This window comes from Stegodyphus dumicola, chromosome 1 (genome assembly GCF_044657685.1).
Source record: "Stegodyphus dumicola isolate Sdum_Otavi_A_Nest chromosome 1, ASM4465768v1".
NCBI lineage: Eukaryota > Metazoa > Arthropoda > Arachnida > Araneae > Eresidae > Stegodyphus > Stegodyphus dumicola.
Window position 1 is genome coordinate 153,968,151 of NC_140768.1, and position 19,368 is coordinate 153,987,518.

General features: G+C 36.1%; 1 long non-coding RNA gene across 1 annotated transcript in view; it reads right to left on the reverse strand.

Annotated features, from left to right (window-relative positions):
- Positions 1-19,125, reverse strand: part of LOC146999345 (uncharacterized) — a 31,527-nt gene extending 12,402 nt beyond the window's left edge. Inside the window, exon 1 of the long non-coding RNA XR_015039643.1 lies at positions 18,739-19,125. This is a non-coding gene — a long non-coding RNA (uncharacterized LOC146999345). The remainder of the gene's footprint in view (positions 1-18,738) is intronic.
- Positions 19,126-19,368: the final 243 nt, after the last annotated feature.

Consider the following 19,368-nt stretch of genomic DNA (forward strand, 5'->3'; position numbering starts at 1 on the left):
TATTGATATCCGATCTATGGTCTCTAGATTCACTTGGAATTCTAGATCCATCAGAGAAGAAAAGTAAACTGGAACTTGAAGAAGAAGCAAGAGATCATTTCTTGTCTACTGTAAAGGTGAACGAAGAGGGGCGTTTTCAAGTCAGCTTGCCATGGCTTGATCTACCGTTAAAAGATAACTATGACTTAGCTGTAAAGAGATTAGCTTCTACAGTAAAACGACTAAAAGCTGAGAAACTTTATGATGCTTATGGAGAAGTTTTTAGTGAATGGGAACAAGAAGGCATCATAGAAGAAGTACCAAAAAGCGAAATTGATGTAACATGCCATTATCTACCACATCGACACGTAGTAAAAGAAAACAGTACTACACGAATCAGGCCAGTGTTTGATGCCTCGGCCAAACAAAAAGGATCCCATAGTCTCAATGATTGTCTAGAAAAAGTCAGAACCTTATCGAACTGATTCCTTCAATTCTTCATAGATTCCGAATGAACAGAATAGGAGTTTCTGCAGATATACGAAAAGCATTCTTACAAATAAGTCTCAACCCTAAGGATAAAGACTATCTAAGATTCTTATGGTATAGAACTGATGGAAAACTGAAGTATTACAGGCACTGTAGGGTAGAATTTGGAGTTACAAGCAGCCCTTTCTTGCTAGTTTCTGTAATTCACCATCTTCTAGAATCCACTTTGAAACAACAAAATGGAAACCCAAAGTATAAAGTGGATATTATTGAGCAATTGAAGAAGAGCTTTTATGTAGATAATTGTTTAGCGAGTGTGAAAAATGATTTAGATTTGCAACAATTCATACAAGTTGCTTCAAATACTTTAGCTACAAGAAAGCTAGAATTACGTGGTTGGGAATATAGTGACCCAACAGATAATTCCTCTAGTACCACAAATGTATTAGGAATGATTTGGGAACGATGTGGAGATTACCTTTGCCTTAATATTACTAACATCACCTACAGTCTACCAGAAATTTTGTCTAAAAGAGAGATTTTAGCTACTACACACAAAATATTCGACCCTTTAGGAATAGCTTGCCCCGTAACTCTTGTGCCGAAACTTTTACTTCAGCACCTATGGGAAGCTAAGTTATCTTGGGACCAAGAAGTTGATTCAAATTCAAAATCACAATTTTGTAAATGGTTGAATGATTTGCAGTGTCTGGAAAGAATGAGAATACCAAGATGCTTAAACTGTGATCGTGAGATTGAAAATATCTCACTTCATTTCTTCAGTGATGCGAGTAAACTTGCATATTCAGTTGTGGCCTTTGTTCGAGTACGAACAAGAGATTCGGTTCAAGTTCATTTGGTGCAAGCTAAAGCGAGAGTTGCACCCAGCGGAAGGAAAAAGACAACAATAGCTCAATTGGAACTTCTTGGAGCTACAATATGTGCACGTTTAGCATCCAGCATAATACCTGAATTTCAAGCTGATGATATTTGTTTTTGGACAGATTCGTCTATTGTGCTAGCTTGGATAAAGAGAAATGAAGTATGGGACATATTTGCTCACAACAGAATTAAGGAAATAAAGCAACTGACTTCTATTGAATCCTGGAGGCACGTACCAGGATCACTGAATCCTGCTGATTTGCCCAGTAGAGGATGCTCTGCTTCTTATTTAATTAAATCCAGATGGTAGGAAGGTCCTAAATGGCTATATTTATCACCAGAAAAATGGCCAAAAGAAGATTTTAGTGCAGATGAAGAAGTAGCTCTTGAGAAAAAGAAAAGGATTATTTCGTCCTTAATAAATCTTAATGCTAGTGAAAGAGTTGCTACTAGATTCTCAAGTTATCGTAAGACAATCAGACTGGTAGCGTGGATGTTATTGCGAAAGGTGGTTCTAATTCTAAATGAAGTGAAATACTTCAACAATCTACAAAAATAATCATTTTATTTACAAGGCAACTTGGATTGCATCGAAGGTTCACAGCTAACCAACTACGTCGCAAACTAAAAACTAACATTCTTTTTCAGAAGCGAAGCGCCCTCTAACGGCGATACATAAATCATTTGGGGGATTTTTCCACACTCCCCACCTGATAATTTCTGCAAAAATTATCACTATTTCAGCATACAAATAATAAAATATAAGAAAGCAACTTGCATATCAAATACATTCAACTGATGTAAATATAAACTGCAAAAGGAAATTCTATAAAATAAACAAATATAGTTAACTGCATCAACTCAAATGTTACTCAATACGTAAATATTAATTCAAATTACAAACAGTAAATTATTAGTAATAACTAAACTAATTATCTAAAATTAATGTTAGTGAATATGAAATACAAGAAGTAAAATTAAAAGGTTACAAATTTAGTTCATTTTCAGTCTGATAGTTCAAAGGGGTATATCAATTGCACAGGTCTCTTAAGGTCCCCTTTTTCAGCTTTTACCACACATGATCGTACAAGACCATCACGTCTTTTGAAGACTTGAATTACTCGTCCTAAATCCCAGAGGAACTTAGATTTAGTTGTTCCTTCAAGTAAAACTATATCACCAATTTTAAGATTTTTCTTGGCTTCTGGTGTACCGAAGAAGTGAGCATTTCTCAACTCAAGAAGATACTGATTTTTCCATTTTTTCCAGAACTGTTTTATAAGTGTTGTCTGATATTCTTTTCGTTTTATTAGACTCTTTCTTGTTGGAGAGTTATTCAGGACCTCAGCAAAGTTGTATGGATATTCATCCTTATGTCCGATCAATAGAAAATCAGCTGGTGCAAGCAGTTCAGGTTCATGTAAATCGTTGTAAACGTAGGTCAAAGGACGTCTATTCACAATATTTTCGACCTCTGTCAACACAGTCATAAATTCTTCAAAATTCAATTGAGCTCTGCCTTATATCTTTTTCAACGGGTCCTTTATGGTTTTCATAAGGCGTTCATAAAAAGCTCCCCACCATGGAGCAAGCTCGACGAGAAATTTCCAAGTCAAGCCTTCATTTGCTAGAAAATTTTGAAAGTTTGTACCTTTAATTATGCTGTAAAAATACTGTAAATCTTTGGCAGCATATTTGAAAGTTTTCGCGTTATCTGAATAAAAGGTGCGACAGTTTCCTCTTCTCGAAATGAAACGTCTGAGAGCCAAAATGAATTTTGTTGCAGACATATTGGAAATGAGTTCTAGATGTAACGCTCGTGTAACAGCGCACGTAAACAATACGATGTATGATTTCTGAATGTCGTTTCCAGACCTGATGTAAACTGGACCCGTGAAATCCACGCCTGTAACATAGAAAGGTGGAGTTTCAACAATTCGATCTTTAGGTAACTGAGCTGTCATTTGTTTCGCTGGTTTTACTGCGTATTTCCGACAAATTAAACAGTTCCCTAAGACTTTCTTTACCAACTGACGGCCTTTAGGAATCCAAAATTTCTGTCTTAGTTTGGCTAAAGTTGCTGCAACTCCCGCATGCAGAACGTTATTATGTTCCCTTTTTACAATTAATTCAGTAAATTTGGAATCTTTAGGAAGAAGAACTGGATGCTTCTCGTCAACTGTATATTCGGTTTCTTCTAATCTTCCCTTAATTCGAAGAATTTTATTTTCATCAAGAAACGGTGCCAAGCTGAATATATCAGAGCTTGGAGAAATTGACTTGTTAGATTGAATAGCCTTAATTTCAGGTGTGAAGAAATCCATCTGGGCTTTACGAACACAAAATATTTCAGTGTCCTGAATTTCAAAGGCACTTAATGTTCCACTATTATCAGGTAGTTTTCTTGCCTTAGCAACGAAACGTCTAACCCATGCCATAATTCTGAGATATTTCAGCACATTACTGAATTTTGTTATATCCAATAGTTGATCATCTCTTTTCACAACAACGTCATAAACAGATATCTTACTACGGAGTTCTAGTTGCTTATCGTTTCCCACGTCAAACTTCGGTTGAACTGGCCAGTCTATATGTTTGTTTTGCAACCATTCTGGTCCAAACCACCAAAGTGAACAATTTCTTAAATTAGCAACAGTAGTTTCTCGTGATATGAGGTCGGAGGGGTTATCTTTCCCACGGCAGTAATGCCAATTATTGCTTTCAATTAGTTTCTGAATTCCATAAACTCTCTTTTTGATGAAAGATTTAAATCTTTCGGGAGATCCCTGAATCCAAAAATACGTTATTTGAGAATCAGTCCAGTGGAAGGGGATTACTTCGTATTTTAAAGATTTTGCTATTTTATCACTCAATCTAGGGTATAAAAGCGCACCCAAAAGCTCCAATCTAGGAAGTGTAAGGGATTTCAGAGGTGCAACTCTACTCTTGGAAGCAACAAAAACTGTTTGAAAAGTTCCATTGTTCAAAACTATTCTCAGATATACCACGCATCCATAAGCTTTCAAACTAGCATCAGAAAAGCCATGGAGTTCTATTTGTTTCACATCTGCATCTAATATTCCTTCTAAATAGTAGCGGGGAATTCTGAGGTGGTTCAGTTCTTCAATTTCTTCGTACCAGGCTTTCCATTTATAACTAAGATCAGGTGGCAGTTCATCGTCCCAATCAATTTTGGCAGACCAGATTTCCTGAATCAGACATTTGGTGGTCGTGTGTGCTTAATGCATGGAATAATTAAAGAAAATAAGAGTAGACAATCTCCTATAACAAAAGAATATATGAAATACTAAATTACAATTTAAATTACATTGAAGAGATCAACACAGAGCTCGGAACACAGTTCATGCTAGCGTCGCGTACAGTTGTGTGACGAGAAGTCTGAGTGAGTAAAGATGTCGCTTTGCTGCTCCGATTAAGAACTAGATTTTACACGTGGCGCCATCTCATGAATAGAAGTTGAAGTATCTGTCGGAACGCCACTGTACTCCCCCCCAAGTACCATCGGTACGTTATAAGTACTTTGGGTTAAATTTAACCTTTCTTCCAGATCTGGTAGTTTTAGGTTGCTCTTTAACGGGATGTAAGCTTTCTTCCGGGAGTGATGTTGATGAGGAAGTTGTTGGATCTTGCATTAGAAATGCTGGTTTGAGACGATCGATTCCAATCACTGATTGTTTGCCATTGCAGATGATAGTGAAATGTTTCGGTGTTCGTTTGACAACTTTGAATGGACCATCATATGAAGGTGTTAAAGTTGGCTTAATTGCATCGTTGCGCACGAATACGTGCGAAGATGTCTCAAGCGCAGGGTGTACAAAATAGCTTGGCTGGTTATGCGAAGATGCTGGGGTTGGCGAGATATTGCTCATGGTCTCACGTAAACGTTGAAGGAATGTTGAAGGGTCGATTACTGGAGTACATTCCGGGTGAAAGAATTCACCTGGCAGACGGAGGGTTGCACCATATAACATTTCAGCACAAGTGCTACCAATGTCTTCTTTGAATGCTGTGCGAAGACCAAGCAAGACTAGGGGTAAGGCTTCTGTCCAGTGTGTGCTACTGTGGCACTTCAGACCTTGTTTGAGAGATCGGTGAAAGCGTTCCACCATCCCATTTCCAGATGGATGGTATGGTGTTGTGCGAATATGGCGAATGCCAAGAAGAGAGATGAGGGATGCGAACAAGTGACATTGAAATTGTCGGCCTTGGTCAGTAGTGATGGTGGTAGGCATGCCAAATCTTGAAAGCCACTGGGAGATGAATGCTCGAGCTACAGTTTCAGCGGATATATTTTCAATAGGAATGGCTTCAGGCCATCTTGTGTACCGATCAATACAAGTGAGGAGGTAAGTGTAACCATTTGAAGGAGGCAATGGGCCAACCAAGTCTAAGTGTACATGATCAAAGCGTCTTGCTGGAAGGTTAAATTGTTAAATTGTTGAATGGGACTGTGAGTGTGACGGGATACTTTACAACGTTGACATCTAATACATGAACGATGTCCATTCTGTGATGTCTTGATTCATCGCTGGCTAGACAAATCTGTCTGCGATCAGCTTTTTGGTGGCACGGATTCCAGGATGTGCCAAATTGTGCAAGGCATTAAACACTTCACGTCTAAAATTGACAGGAATATAGGGACGTATTCTATTGTTCTCTATGTCACAGTAAATTTTAAGCGTTGGATCAATGTGCAGCGGTTGTAACTGAAGGGAGGTTTGTGGATTTAAGATTAGGTTCTTCAGTTCCTCATCATGCAATTGAGCTTTTGCAATTTCAGAGAAATCTGGGGTAGTGAGGTTGATATTGTTTACCCGAGACAAGGCATCAGCGACACAATTATCAGTACCAGAGACATATCTGTTATCTGTACTAAACTGGGCGATGAAATCCAGATGTCGAAGCTGACGAGGAGAACATGAGTCAGAGTTTTTTCTAAAAGCGAAGGTTAATGGTCGATGATCGGTGAAAATGATGAAGTCGTGTCCTTCCAAGTTGTGCCGGAAGTATTTAACAGCACAGTACACAGCAAGTAGCTCTCTGTCATATGTGCTGTATTTCCTTTCTGCAGTAGTAAGTTTTCTGGAAAAGAATGCCATTGGGGAAAGTCCTTTAGTGGTATGGGCTTGAAGCACTGCTCCTATGGCCGTGTCAGATGTATCTACCATTATAGAGAGCTGATCACTAGGTGAGTGATAAGAAAGTGTGGCTGCATTTGCCAGATCGTGTTTGCATTTCACGAATGCTGCAGATGCAGATTCGGTCCAAGGGACAGCTCGTTGATCGTTTTTTTTGCTATTCTTCAGAAACTCATGTAGGCAGGCTTGTGTTTTTGCGGCATTTGGCAGAAAGCGTCGGTAGAAATTTAACATTGCTAGAAAACGCTTCAGTTCAGAGATGGTTTTGGGCTGAGGTAGGTCGTTAATTGCTTTGACTCTTTCCGGTAAAGGTTTGACTCCATTCTGGGTAATAAGACATCCAAGAAAGGAAACTGAGGGTTGACCAAGTACACATTTGGATGGATTTAGTTTTAATCCATGTTCTTTAAGACGAGTGAAAATCTGACGCAGATGTTGAAAATGTTCTTCCGCATCTGTAGATGCAACCAGGATATCATGAAAATATGGGATGCAGAAATCGAGGCCAGACAGTACTTGGTGTATGAAACGCTGAAATGTTTGGCCAGCATTGCGAAGGCCAAATGGCATATATAAGTACTCAAAGAGACCAAATGGTGTAGTCACTGCGGTCTTGGGCACATCTTCAGCATGCACTGGGATCTGATGATATGCTCTGGCAAGATCGAGGGTAGAAAATATGTTTGTTCCATGAAAAAGATGGGTACAGTCTTGGATATGTGGGACTGGATATCTGTCAGGGACTGTGACGGCATTAAGTCGACGATAATCTCCACAAGGCCGCCAGTCACCATTAGACTTTTTAACCATGTGAAGTGGACTGGCCCATGGACTTTTAGATGGGCGAATGGTTCCTTGTGCTAGCATGAATTCAAATTCTTTGCGAGCAGCTTTTAGCATCTCTGGAGAAAGACGACGAGGCTTGGAAAATACAGGTGGGCCATGTGTTTCAATGTGATGATACACTTCTGGCAGATGAGTATGCTGCCCTGATTTGGATGGGTTTAAAATGTCAGGGAATTCTGCTAATAACCGATGAAACCGTGTGCTGCCCGATAAAACACTTATGTTGGTAGGTACGTTTGATACGTGAGAAGCTTGGCCCTGTGATGTCAGCTGAGTTGTAGCATCAATCAAGCAATTATTCTTGACATCCACTAGAAGGTGGAAATGTGTCAAGAAGTCGACACCAATAATTGCTTGAGTTACATCCGCAATAATAAAAGGCCAGTTGAAAGTCCGGCGCAAGTTTAAATCAAGTGTCAATAGTTTGGTGCCGTAGGTTGCAATTTGGGTACCATTGGCTGCATACAGTACAAGTTTATTAAGTTGGTGAGCATTTGTTTTAGTTCTCGGGAGCACTGATATGTCAGCTCCAGTATCTACTAGAAAACATAACTGAGTTGAACGATCAGCCAGTACTATTCTGCCGATGTGGCGGACATTCTGTTGGCCAGCAGAAGACCGCCCATTTAGTTTCCCGCTTGTACAAAAGTGCATGGAGGGGCACACTTGCGAGCTTGAGAACCGAAATTCATATGATAAAAACATATGCCACTTGTGGGTTCTTTGTACTGCGTTCGAGTATTATGACGAGATTGACTCCTGCTTCGGGCACGAAATTTATTACGTGGGCCCTGATTTGATCGATTGTATCTCCGTGAAGCATGAAGACTTGTAGAGAGTTCAGATACTTTTTTGGTCAATTCAGCCACTTGTTGTTCGAGGGATGAACTGGAAGGTGCAGCATTAGCAGCACTGACATAAGCTGGAGTAACAAGTTCATTAATTTTGTCAGCCATTGCTGCTAAACGGGTTAGATCTTCATTGGAAGCAGCAAGAATTATTTGTATGTTATTAGGGAGACGCGAAAGCCATAGTGACCTCAACAAGTCGTCACTAAAATGGCTTCCTGCCAGATCACGCATTCGTGACAGCAAGTATGAAGGTCGCTGATCTCCAAGTTCAAGTCCTTGTAGTAAAGTACGTATTTTTGAAGATTCACTTTCTGAATAGATTTCAATGAGCCGCTGTTTCAGTTTGGAGTATTTATCACAATCAGGTGGTTTGAGAATTAAGTCATGCGCTGAATTCAGAATATCAGACTCAATTGCTGCAACTACATGGTTGAATTTTGTAGAATCCTCACTAATGCGAGCGATAGAAAATTGTGCTTCGATCTGAGCGAACCACAATGAAGGATTATTTTTCCAGAAAGGCGGTGGCTTCACCGCAACGCGTGTGATTTGTGGCTCTGGTGGAATATCGTCGGGCATACTGATAGATAATTTTCACTTTAAATAATAAACACTTAACAGCACAAATATTGTAGCAAGATGATACACTATTGATATTTTGCCATAACAATAAATATTTTAACCATGCATTCGGTAAAATATTATTTGTGTAATGATACACACACAAATAATATTTTACCGAAATGCATTTGAAAAGAAACCCTTATTTGAGAAAAAAAAATGATGCGTTCATTTTGTATTGCGCACACACAAAATCACCACTTCACACTGCTAAGGCACTTTCGAAGGAAAAAAGGAAATCACTCCTGTAGCACGTGGGAAAGAAATTCACTACTTTCGAACACTGAGGGAAGAATTCTGCCGTAGCACGTTGCAGAAAAATTACTGATGTAGCACATTTAGCGAAAATCACTATTGTATTACATTTGTCACAAAAGTTGAATGATCGAAGAATTATTGCACGACTGGCGAAGTCAGCGGAACGGAACAGATCACATTGATGATTTGCTGAAGCTCCTTGCGATGATATGCACGACTTTGAAAAAAAAAACACAAGCAATATATATCAATACTTCTAGAAATAATTGAAGGGGTACGTTGTAGCATACGTTTAATGTCCATATTCGTTGTTATTTTTAGTCAGTTCTTCAGAATGCCTTGGATGCACGTGGCTTAGGGTCGTTGAAAATCCATTGTCAGTAGCGTGCTCAGTCAAAAGGTCACCACTTTTGGTGGTCGTGTGTGCTTAATGCATGGAATAATTAAAGAAAATAAGAGTAGACAATCTCCTATAACAAAAGAATATATTAAATACTAAATTACAATTTAAATTACATTGAAGAGATCAACACAGAGCTCGGAACACAGTTCGTGCTAGCGTCGCGTACAGTTGTGTGACGAGAAGTCTGAGTGAGTAAAGATGTCGCTTTGCTGCTCCGATTAAGAACTGGATTTTACACGTGGCGCCATCTCATGAATAGAAGTTGAAGTATCTGTCGGAACCCCACAGACACTTTATTCTTATAGTGAAAGGGCCATAAAATCCGACAGGATCAAAAATACGGCCTGCGGTTTCCAATAGAAAACTTTTTGAGTTGATTGTCGAGGAAATGAAATTTGTCAAGTGCTGAGTGTCAAAATAAAAATTATCATTATCCATATCCCAATTAATTCCTAACACTTTGATCGGGACAACTTCAGGAGATTCTTGCATCGAAAATTCTTTGCGATCCCAAATATCTTTGAGTTCTTTGGAATTAGTATGCCACTTATGTAGTGACATGCTAGCTTCATTAAAAATGTTCACAATTTCTAAACTTGTTTTCAGGGCTTGTTCTAAATTTTGTTGACCACCAATAATGTCATCAACATACAGGCAGTTCTTTAAGAGTTCTACTGTTTCAGGATATATTTCTGAATATTTTTTAAGGTGATGCTTAATAGTAGCAGCTAGGAGAAAGGGACTAGATTTTACTCTAAACAAAACTCTTGTAAATCTAAAGGTTTTCAAACTCTCATTGTTATCATTAGGATCATCTTTCCAAAAGAATCGTGTAACGTCCCTGTCTTCTTCATTTAACTCTATCTGTAAGAATGCTTGTGTAATGTCCGCTGTAAAGGCTATCGAATTTTGTCTAAATGTGATCAATAAATCAAAAATATCAGGATATAGGTTCGGACCAGTATATAAACAGTCATTTAAAGAGAGTGTTTTTGGTTTATGGGCTGAAGCATCATAAACTATTCTTAGTTTGCTTGTTGCTCTATCATTTCTAATGACCGCTCTACGAGGTAAATAAAATAGGGTTTTATCATTTTGATTGTCTTCTTCAACTGGTTCAATAATATGTCTTAACTCGTAATCCTTTAAAACCTCTGTGTATTGAACAAACACAGAGTTATCAATTTTAAATTTGTTACTCAATTTCTTAAATCTTTCAAGTGCTATATCCCTATTATCTTCCATTAAATGTTTTGAATTCGGTTTCCAAGGTAATTTTACTTGGTATCTGCAGTTCTTATACCTGATATCAGATTCGAAAGATTTCATAATTTCTAAATCAACAGTTTTGTCGTTTTGAGTATCACTTTCCAAACCCAAGTTTTCTAGCTTCCAAAACTGTTGTAACTGATCTGATATCAAGTTTTCATTTACAATTACTTTCACAGTTAATAATTCACTATGATCATTATTAACTTTACCCTGCAAACACCACCCAAATAAAGATTCTGTGGCTACTACATTTTTTGAAATTCTTTTAATTTTACCAGTAATTATAGAATAGTAGAAATCTACCCCTATGAGAATATCAATTTTGTCACTTTTTCTACAACAATCTGCTAATTGTAAATTTTGTAAAATTTTATTTTTCTTAGCAAAGTTCAAATCTGAAGGAGAGATAACAGTATTGGATATATTTTCGGTTTCAAGAAGCTCAATATAGATATTAAGATTAGGATCGTTTACATTTTCTAGTTTTGCTCTAACAACATTAAAGGTTTTTCCTAAGGCAGTTTTATCACCAAAGGAATAAACAGAAAGTGATTCTTTTCTAACAATCGGAAGTTCCATTTTAGTAGATACATCTTTAGTTATGAAAGATCTCATTGAGCCATTATCAAAAAGAATTCTGACATTTTCAGATTTATCATTATTTCGGATCAATCCAGAAGCCGTTTGTAATAATATTTTATTAGATCTATTTTCATCGGAATTATATGACGAAACAGCGGAAATAACGCTCGAATCCGACGTTTTCTTTTTAGGTTTTTCATTATCTTTTTTCTGATGGAATGAATAACAAATGGCTTTCGAGTGTTTATTAAAGCAGAAGGCACAGTTTATTTTTTGTTTACAATTTTGAATCCGGTGAAACCGACCCAAACATAAAAAACACCGCGATTCACTTTTTAAGATCTCCTTTTTCTTTTCTACACTTAAAATTTCGCAATCCGCAGATTTATGATTTGTGTTCCCGCAGAACAGACACTGCGATTCGGATGACGCCGCTAATAATTCAACTGTAGACGGCTTGCTCGTTATGGCTGGAGAATGTTTGTGTTTGAAGGGCAAATGCTTTTCCAATCGCGAATATTTTTCTCTAGAATTATAATTAACAGAAGCCGCGCGTTCTCTACTGAATACTTCGTTCCTCAAAAAGGCTAACAAATCTTTTAAATCCCAATTTTCGTCTTTAATTTTTCGGCTATAATCAAGAACGAATTCATTAGGAAGTAATTTCAAAATTAAAGGCGTTAAGAGATTTCCGTAGGTATCAGTGTCTATTTTTAATGCTTCAAGATTTCTTATCTGTACTTCGGCGTGATCTAAAAGTTTTCTTAATCCGTTTATATCATTAGGATTTCTACCAGGTGAAGTACTTAAGAGTTGTCCTAAATGCGAATTAATTAAGATGTTCTTTTGACCAAATCTGGAACGTAACAGTTCAAGAGCAGCTTCGTAATTATTTTCGATGAGAGCGAAACCAGAAATAGCTTTGGCGGCTGAGCCACCAAGAAAGCTTTTTAAGTAAATTAATTTTTCTATTTTTGATAAATTCGGATTTTTATCAATCGCATTTTCGAACTGACCTATGAATTCTAACCAATCCGAAGAATCACCATAAAATTTAGAGATCGTTAATTTTGGAAGACGAGGGAATTTGTTACTTTCGTTTTGGGATTCTGTAACGGTTTCATTAGAAATGTCTCTATTTGCATTGTCCGAATTTTCCAACTTATTCAACTCTTTCAACTTTTTCTTTCCTCTAAACTGCCACACTTGAATTTTCTCTTCATATTCCAAAGCGGATGAGATTTCAAGTTCAAATTCGTCTTCTTCGACTTTTAATTCTCGTTCTATTTCAGCGTCTAAATTGCTCAAGGATTTTGATTTTTCGTTTAACTGGTCTAAAATTTCTTCTAATACATTTACATTTATACTATTATCATCTTTATTCAGTTCGGTTTCAATTTTCTTTAATATCTTGGACACTCCGGTCCTCAATACCTTTCGTTTCGATTTCAGTTTAGCAATAAGATCTTCCACATTATATAAAAATAGAAAATACAGGCTTACCTTGGCTGTCTTCGCATAAAATGATATCCAAAATTAAAAAACACAAACTTCTAAATTGGCCAAAGGTTCTCGGCACCGATGCGCCATATTGCGAAAGGTGGTTCTAATTCTAAATGAAGTGAAATACTACTTCAACAATCTACAAAAATAATCATTTTATTTACAAGGCAACTTGGATTGCATCGAAGGTTCACAGCTAACCAACTACGTCGCAAACTAAAAACTAACATTCTTTTTCAGAAGCGAAGCGCCCTCTAACAGCGATACATAAATCATTTGGGGGATTTTTCCACAGATGTGTCGTTTTGTTTACAACTGTAAACATCAAAACAAGAAAAAGGATGAACTTACTGTATCTGAGTTAAATGATGCTGAGAATATCTTGATTCGTTTAATACAAAATGAGTCCTATAATGGAATAGAAGATAAACGGATTTTAAGTCTTAATCCATTCATTGATTGTGGTATCATCAGAACTAAAATAGCGATATTTCAAAGAGAAGATACATCTGAGTTCAGAACTCCTGCTATTTTGCCAAGTGATCATCCTCTTATAAGAAGTGCAAAATGGAGAAGTCATAAGAGCTGTATAAAATCTTTATCCTTTGGAATTATCGATTGCCGAGGAACTTCCATCGAAATTCAGCGGAAGTGAACGATGCGAAAATATTTCGGTAGAGCAAACTCCAATTGATAATGTACCTGTAGAAACAAATAGAATAATCCATACCCATTTAAAATCGCCCACGATAACCAAATCATTAAGGACAATTAGAGTTCCTCATCGATTGGACTTGTGAGAACAATGTTTAATTTTTTATTATTTTGCAATACTCAATCCCGATTTTCATATTGCAAGGTGAGAGGATGAACAATATTTTGACTCTAATATTTTTGTTTATATTTTTTTCTAACAGCAGCTTCTGAGTAATATTGCACGAGCTTCAAGCAGATGTAATCGTTTTCTTACTCTATAGGTTTTTTGTTATTCATTATCTATTCATATTATTATTATCTATGTTCTGTAACAGTTTATGTTTCAGAGAATGGCAACATACTATGATGTTGTTCTTTTTAGAGAGTTAGTGTAACTTTTGTTTTCCTCATTTGAGAGTATGAGTAAAAGAATTATTTAATTATTGTAGAGTGATAAATAACTAAAGAGTTATAGATAGTTATTTCCGAGTAATAATTAGTTCTTGAGGTAAAAAATTTGGTGAGAATTTTTGAACAAATCTACTATTCTGCTGTTTCAAATGTAAACAAATATGTCCGCCATGTTATTTAAAAATTAGGCTTAACCGCACTTAAACAGCTTTTAAATTGTTGGTAATTCTACAAATACTGCTTGCAGATTTCCTAAAGGCATAAAAACCTGAACCGGAAGATAAGAACAACATTGCCCAATTTACAAACATATAAGAGTTAAGAAACTGAGTCGGGTAACAGAATGGAGATATATATACATATATTTATATACTTTCTGTGCGGCTGATTGTAACCAAAATACGAGGTGCACATCTACATGTTATAGCAGTCCTTCCTACATACAAAATTTCAACGTTCTGAGGCTACTCGTTTTTGAGTTATGTGAGATACGTACGCACACACGCCACGAAAAATTCTCTTCAGAATTCATTTTAAATCAGTTTTATAATTTTTTTGGGGGAAAAGAGTCCTTTATTCTGCCCTTACTTGCGGATGCCAGGCAAAAATGTCATTAAATTGCATAAGATAGCGGTCAAAATCGATATTTTCATTGAAATATGATACCCGAAATTTTTCTCTATTACAATACAGCCCTTTTACTTCGCACAAGGAAGTAAAAATCTGCGAACAGTCTCTGTAGAAGCGTTCGCTGAAATCGTATAGAATTCTATACATCTTTGACCAACTTTATAGAAAATTAGGTCATAAATCTAAAGAATTCTCGGATTTATTTATTTATTTATTTTTTATAAATTCTAAAAGACGCTTTCGTAAAGATTAGTTTATATTAAAGTATGTAAATGACGTTGATATTTTTGGTGACTTTAATTTCTTTTACTACAGTTAATTCTGGATTTAGTGTTTGTCAAATGACTATTAAAAATTATCATCAAATTGAAGACGCTTTTCATGTTTCAATTTTAAAGATGACAAGATTACCTAAGGTTAAATAATTCTTTGAAAAGGCTTTCTGTGGCTTGTGCCATTTTTTTGACAATTATCTGCTTCATATATATTTTAACAACGCTCATAATAAAAGCATTATTTTTAAGTAAAAAGAATACAGTCTATGCAGGGCAGACGTAAAGCATCGGCGACATAAACAGCCGCCTTGGTCGCCAAAAATGCCTGTGACGGCTCTGGTCAGTACCTCCATACATGTATGTAGGAGGTACTGGTCTGGTTCTATGCAGATAACTCGGCAGCTCCAAAGTCATTACCTTTTTCTTGCGAGTCAACTTGTTTTGAGCTTGAAGCGGGGGGGGGGATACTGCTTAAAAAAAGAATAGAAAGGAAAAAAAAAAAAGGAAAACCTTGCTAAATCATCTGTTGCTGGGATTCCCAATGTTATTCTCTACCAAAGATATTCACTTGCTGTAAGTTGAAAACATAAGATTTAATGGTTGCTTTCCTCGAGTTTAACGAAACTGATGAAACATATCATGTAATACTATGAAAATTTAGTAAAACCATATGATGAATAACAGATGAGTGTTTTTAACTTGCGCAATATGAGTTGAGTCTACTGGACAGTTCATTTGGTTAAGCACGTACTTGGTGGCGTAGTAAAATATCCGGAATCGTGTGCTAGATTCCTGTTACAATCTAGTCTTCCATAGCTGTATTCTACTGCAGGTTTCCATGCGTTAAAATCGCCACACCACACCACTCTGGGATGATTCACGGCCACGTCGATAAGGCACGTAGGAAGAACACATAGTCTTCACTTCACTTCTTCGGATTTTCCTGCGGGATTATACCGCGCGTTTCAAAAGTCCGGGAACACTTTAAAAAATTTATTGTAGCCAAACCGGTAGCATTACAAAGTAACAAAGTGCATCATTTTACAGAATAAAATTGTAAGGTTTTTTCCAACGACTCTCATTTGACAAACACTGTATGTGGGAACCATGTGGGATCCTAAAACGATCGAAGTGATAATCTAACTCTTGCCACACACGGCACAAAGTTTCTTCCGAGCAGGACTGGATTTAGATTTGAAGAGATCCTAAGCTATTTGAGATATGGGGCCCTTTATGAGGGATTATGAGTCATTTTTTTTATGAGATAGGCTACAATTTTTGGGGTTGACCCCAAGAATGAAGGGAGGGCCTAAGCTATAGCTTGTGCTGCTTATACGTAAATCAGGCACTGCTTCCCAGACTTTGTCTTCCGAGCTCTGCATGAGTTAGAAATGTCAGTGTGTGACGACAAAGACTTTGTGAATTCATTAATTTTTTTTTCCGGACGAGGCAACATTTCGTACAAACGGGAAGGTAAACAGACATAATTGTAGAATTTTGGGAACAGAAAACCCGCATAACATTTTTGAATACGAGCGAAATTTCTCCAAAAGTCAATATTTTTTGGGCCATGTCTCACAAGAAACTTTACGAGCCTTTCTTCTTTAAAGAAGAAAATGCCACTAGAGAGTTCTTCCTTCAGATATTGCAGACCTGGTTAGTACGTTGCAAACTGAATCAGAGAACTTTTTCCTTCAATTAAATGGTGCATCCTCACATTTCTACCGTGATGTTAAGGCATATCTAAACACAGAGCTACCTAATCATCAGATTGGTAGTGATGGAGCAACAGACCAGTGTCTGCTAAAATAGCCTCTTAAGTCCCCGGATATCATCCTTGTGATTTCTTTTTATGGGGTTATGCAAAGGACCTTGTTTATGTTACTCATCTTCCAGGTGATGTTATGGAATTAAAAAGGAAGACTGAACAAGTAGCAGCCACATTCTCGGAAGATACTTTGTGCCGAGTATGGCAAGCGTTAGATTATCGCGTCGATGTTTGTAGGATGACATATGGTTCCCACATACAGTGTTTGTAAAATGAGTGTTAAAAACTAACTTACAACCTTATTCTCTAAAATGATATACTTCGTTACTTTTTAATGCTAATTGTTTTTCTACAATAAATTTTTTAAAGGGTTCCCGGACTTTTGAAACACGCTGTATACTTTACCTTTTTCTGCTTAGCGCAGCCCAAAAGGAGGAATGCAAATTTTGTAAAACAAAATTATAATACAAATAATTGTGCACAAATAACTTAAAGATAACAATTCGGTTAAGAATATGAGCAAATGTTTTGAAAAAAAAAATGGTTTATTAGATTTTTATTCAATTTTTAGTGTGTTATTGTGTTTTTCTTTTTATTTTACAGATTTAAACAAATTTTCAGGGGGGGGGAAGCATAGATTCTAATTGCTCAAATATTCGAGTTCAATGAATATGATGGCTGCGTATGATGTATTCATGCAATTTCTTCTAATATTTGGCGTAAAATTTCTTACTTGAATTAAGTCAACTCTCTCAAAAATATTCAGCCTGTTTCTTGTTTTCCATTCTAATTTTGTGGTGTTCTTCTTCATCATTTTTTTTTTTTTTTTTCTTGTGTGTGTGTGTGTGTGTGTGTGTTCTCGTTTTTAACTTTTTCATATTATACTTGTCACATAAAAGAATTATATATTTAAAAGAGCTATTATTAGTCCAAAGAAACAGTTTGCCCTGAAAGACTATTAATTTCTATTTGGCATTTTGCGTCGAAAACTTTAAAAGGCTGTATCGCTTTTCAAATCGTTGCTACCATATATTATCGCCTTGTCTTATATTTAAACAAATTAAATAATGAAGAAGCTGCATGAATGTATATATGTTTCTCGCATTGTGATAAAACAACGGTAACTAGAACCATCAAAATTTGAATAACGTAATCTTCCATAGAATACGGGCACGTGGCAGGGCTAATTTGAATTTGAAATTTGTTTCATTATCGATTTCAGATTTTGTAACACTTCAACAAATTTTTTATTTAAATTCTAAAATGCGAGGAATGGCAACACTGTACGAAAAAAAAACATCTTTATCTCCACTGCGAGAGACTCAGTATCAGAAATTCTAAAGACAGGTTCATTTAAAAATTATTTTGTGATACTGCTGTTGAACTGAATTTTATGGTTTGAATACGTAGAACAGGATATTTACTAAATAAAGGGAACAGACAAAAGGTTAAAAAAATGCCCCTTCGGACGTAATTTAAAATCGGAAACCTTTCAGATTTTATTATTATTATTCATTTTAATCTTATTTGTAAAATTGTATCACCAAAATTAATGCAACATTCCATTAGTGGTACAAAGTTTGAAAAACAGCAGTCTATGAAAAGACACTTTTGCGAATTATGAATGTTCTTAGAAGGTATGGATTTTAATAAAACGTTATCGTTAAATCGGGGGTTACTTTGGTTTTATGCGTTTCAGACCAGACATATAAAACCACTTATTTTTCTGACGCTTGTTTATTTTCGTTTAAAACATGTCAATAATAGAAAAGATAGCTTCTTTTACGCAATTCCATAATCATGAGCCTGTCAGTTTCTTGAAAATAATTTCCCTGTTATATTCTATTACGAAAGATATCGAAGAATTAGAAAATTGTTTCAAGTTATCAGTATTTTCAGTTTTTTAGATTCATTTAGGGCAATTTCATTATCATTCGAATCGTTAGAAAACTACTTTCTAAAGCTCAGTTCATAAAAAATTAGCTTTAGATTGAAAACAAATTAAATGATTATTTATCTTTCCGAAAACTGAAAGCATTTCCAAACAAATAGTAGCCATTTAAGAATGAATTATCTAACATAACTATCATAAGGATAATTTTCGTTTACTCACCTTAGTCGTGTAGGTTTTTTAGCTGTGCAAATATGGTTATCCTTGCAAGCGAAGAAACTTACGTAAAGGAATACCTAATGCCCAATTTACATTCTGATCACTCTCCAGTTACATTCCCAAGGTCAAATCTAGAGAGAAGAACGTTTTTTATCATTCACCTCATCAGACGAATGCGAAATTTCTACCAGTATTTCGGTGGAGAATGTTCTTAAAAAAATAGCCACCTTTGCGAACCAACAATAAAAATAAGCACATGAATGTTTTCCACCCATCGCGATTATTCGAGTATTTTGGGGTGTTTACTAATGACTGCTATTTTTTTAAGTAAACATCAACTTTAATTTCTTTTGAACTTTGCGGTTTTGTGTTTTTAGAAATTGAACAATAACTGAACTGACATTTATGCCTTGGCTATGCGCCTAGAATGGATATTATGAAAAAAAAAAAAAAAAAAAAAAAAAGATTAACTTGGTGATGAATTAAGAGACGAAATTCCGGTTTGTGAGTGGTTATTCCACTAACATACATTGCGTGAAATAGAAACGCAAAGTCGAAAATTTTCGGCTTCGAGAACGTATATTTTTTACAATACAATTAATGTCTACAGTAATTCAGACAACTGCAGAATAT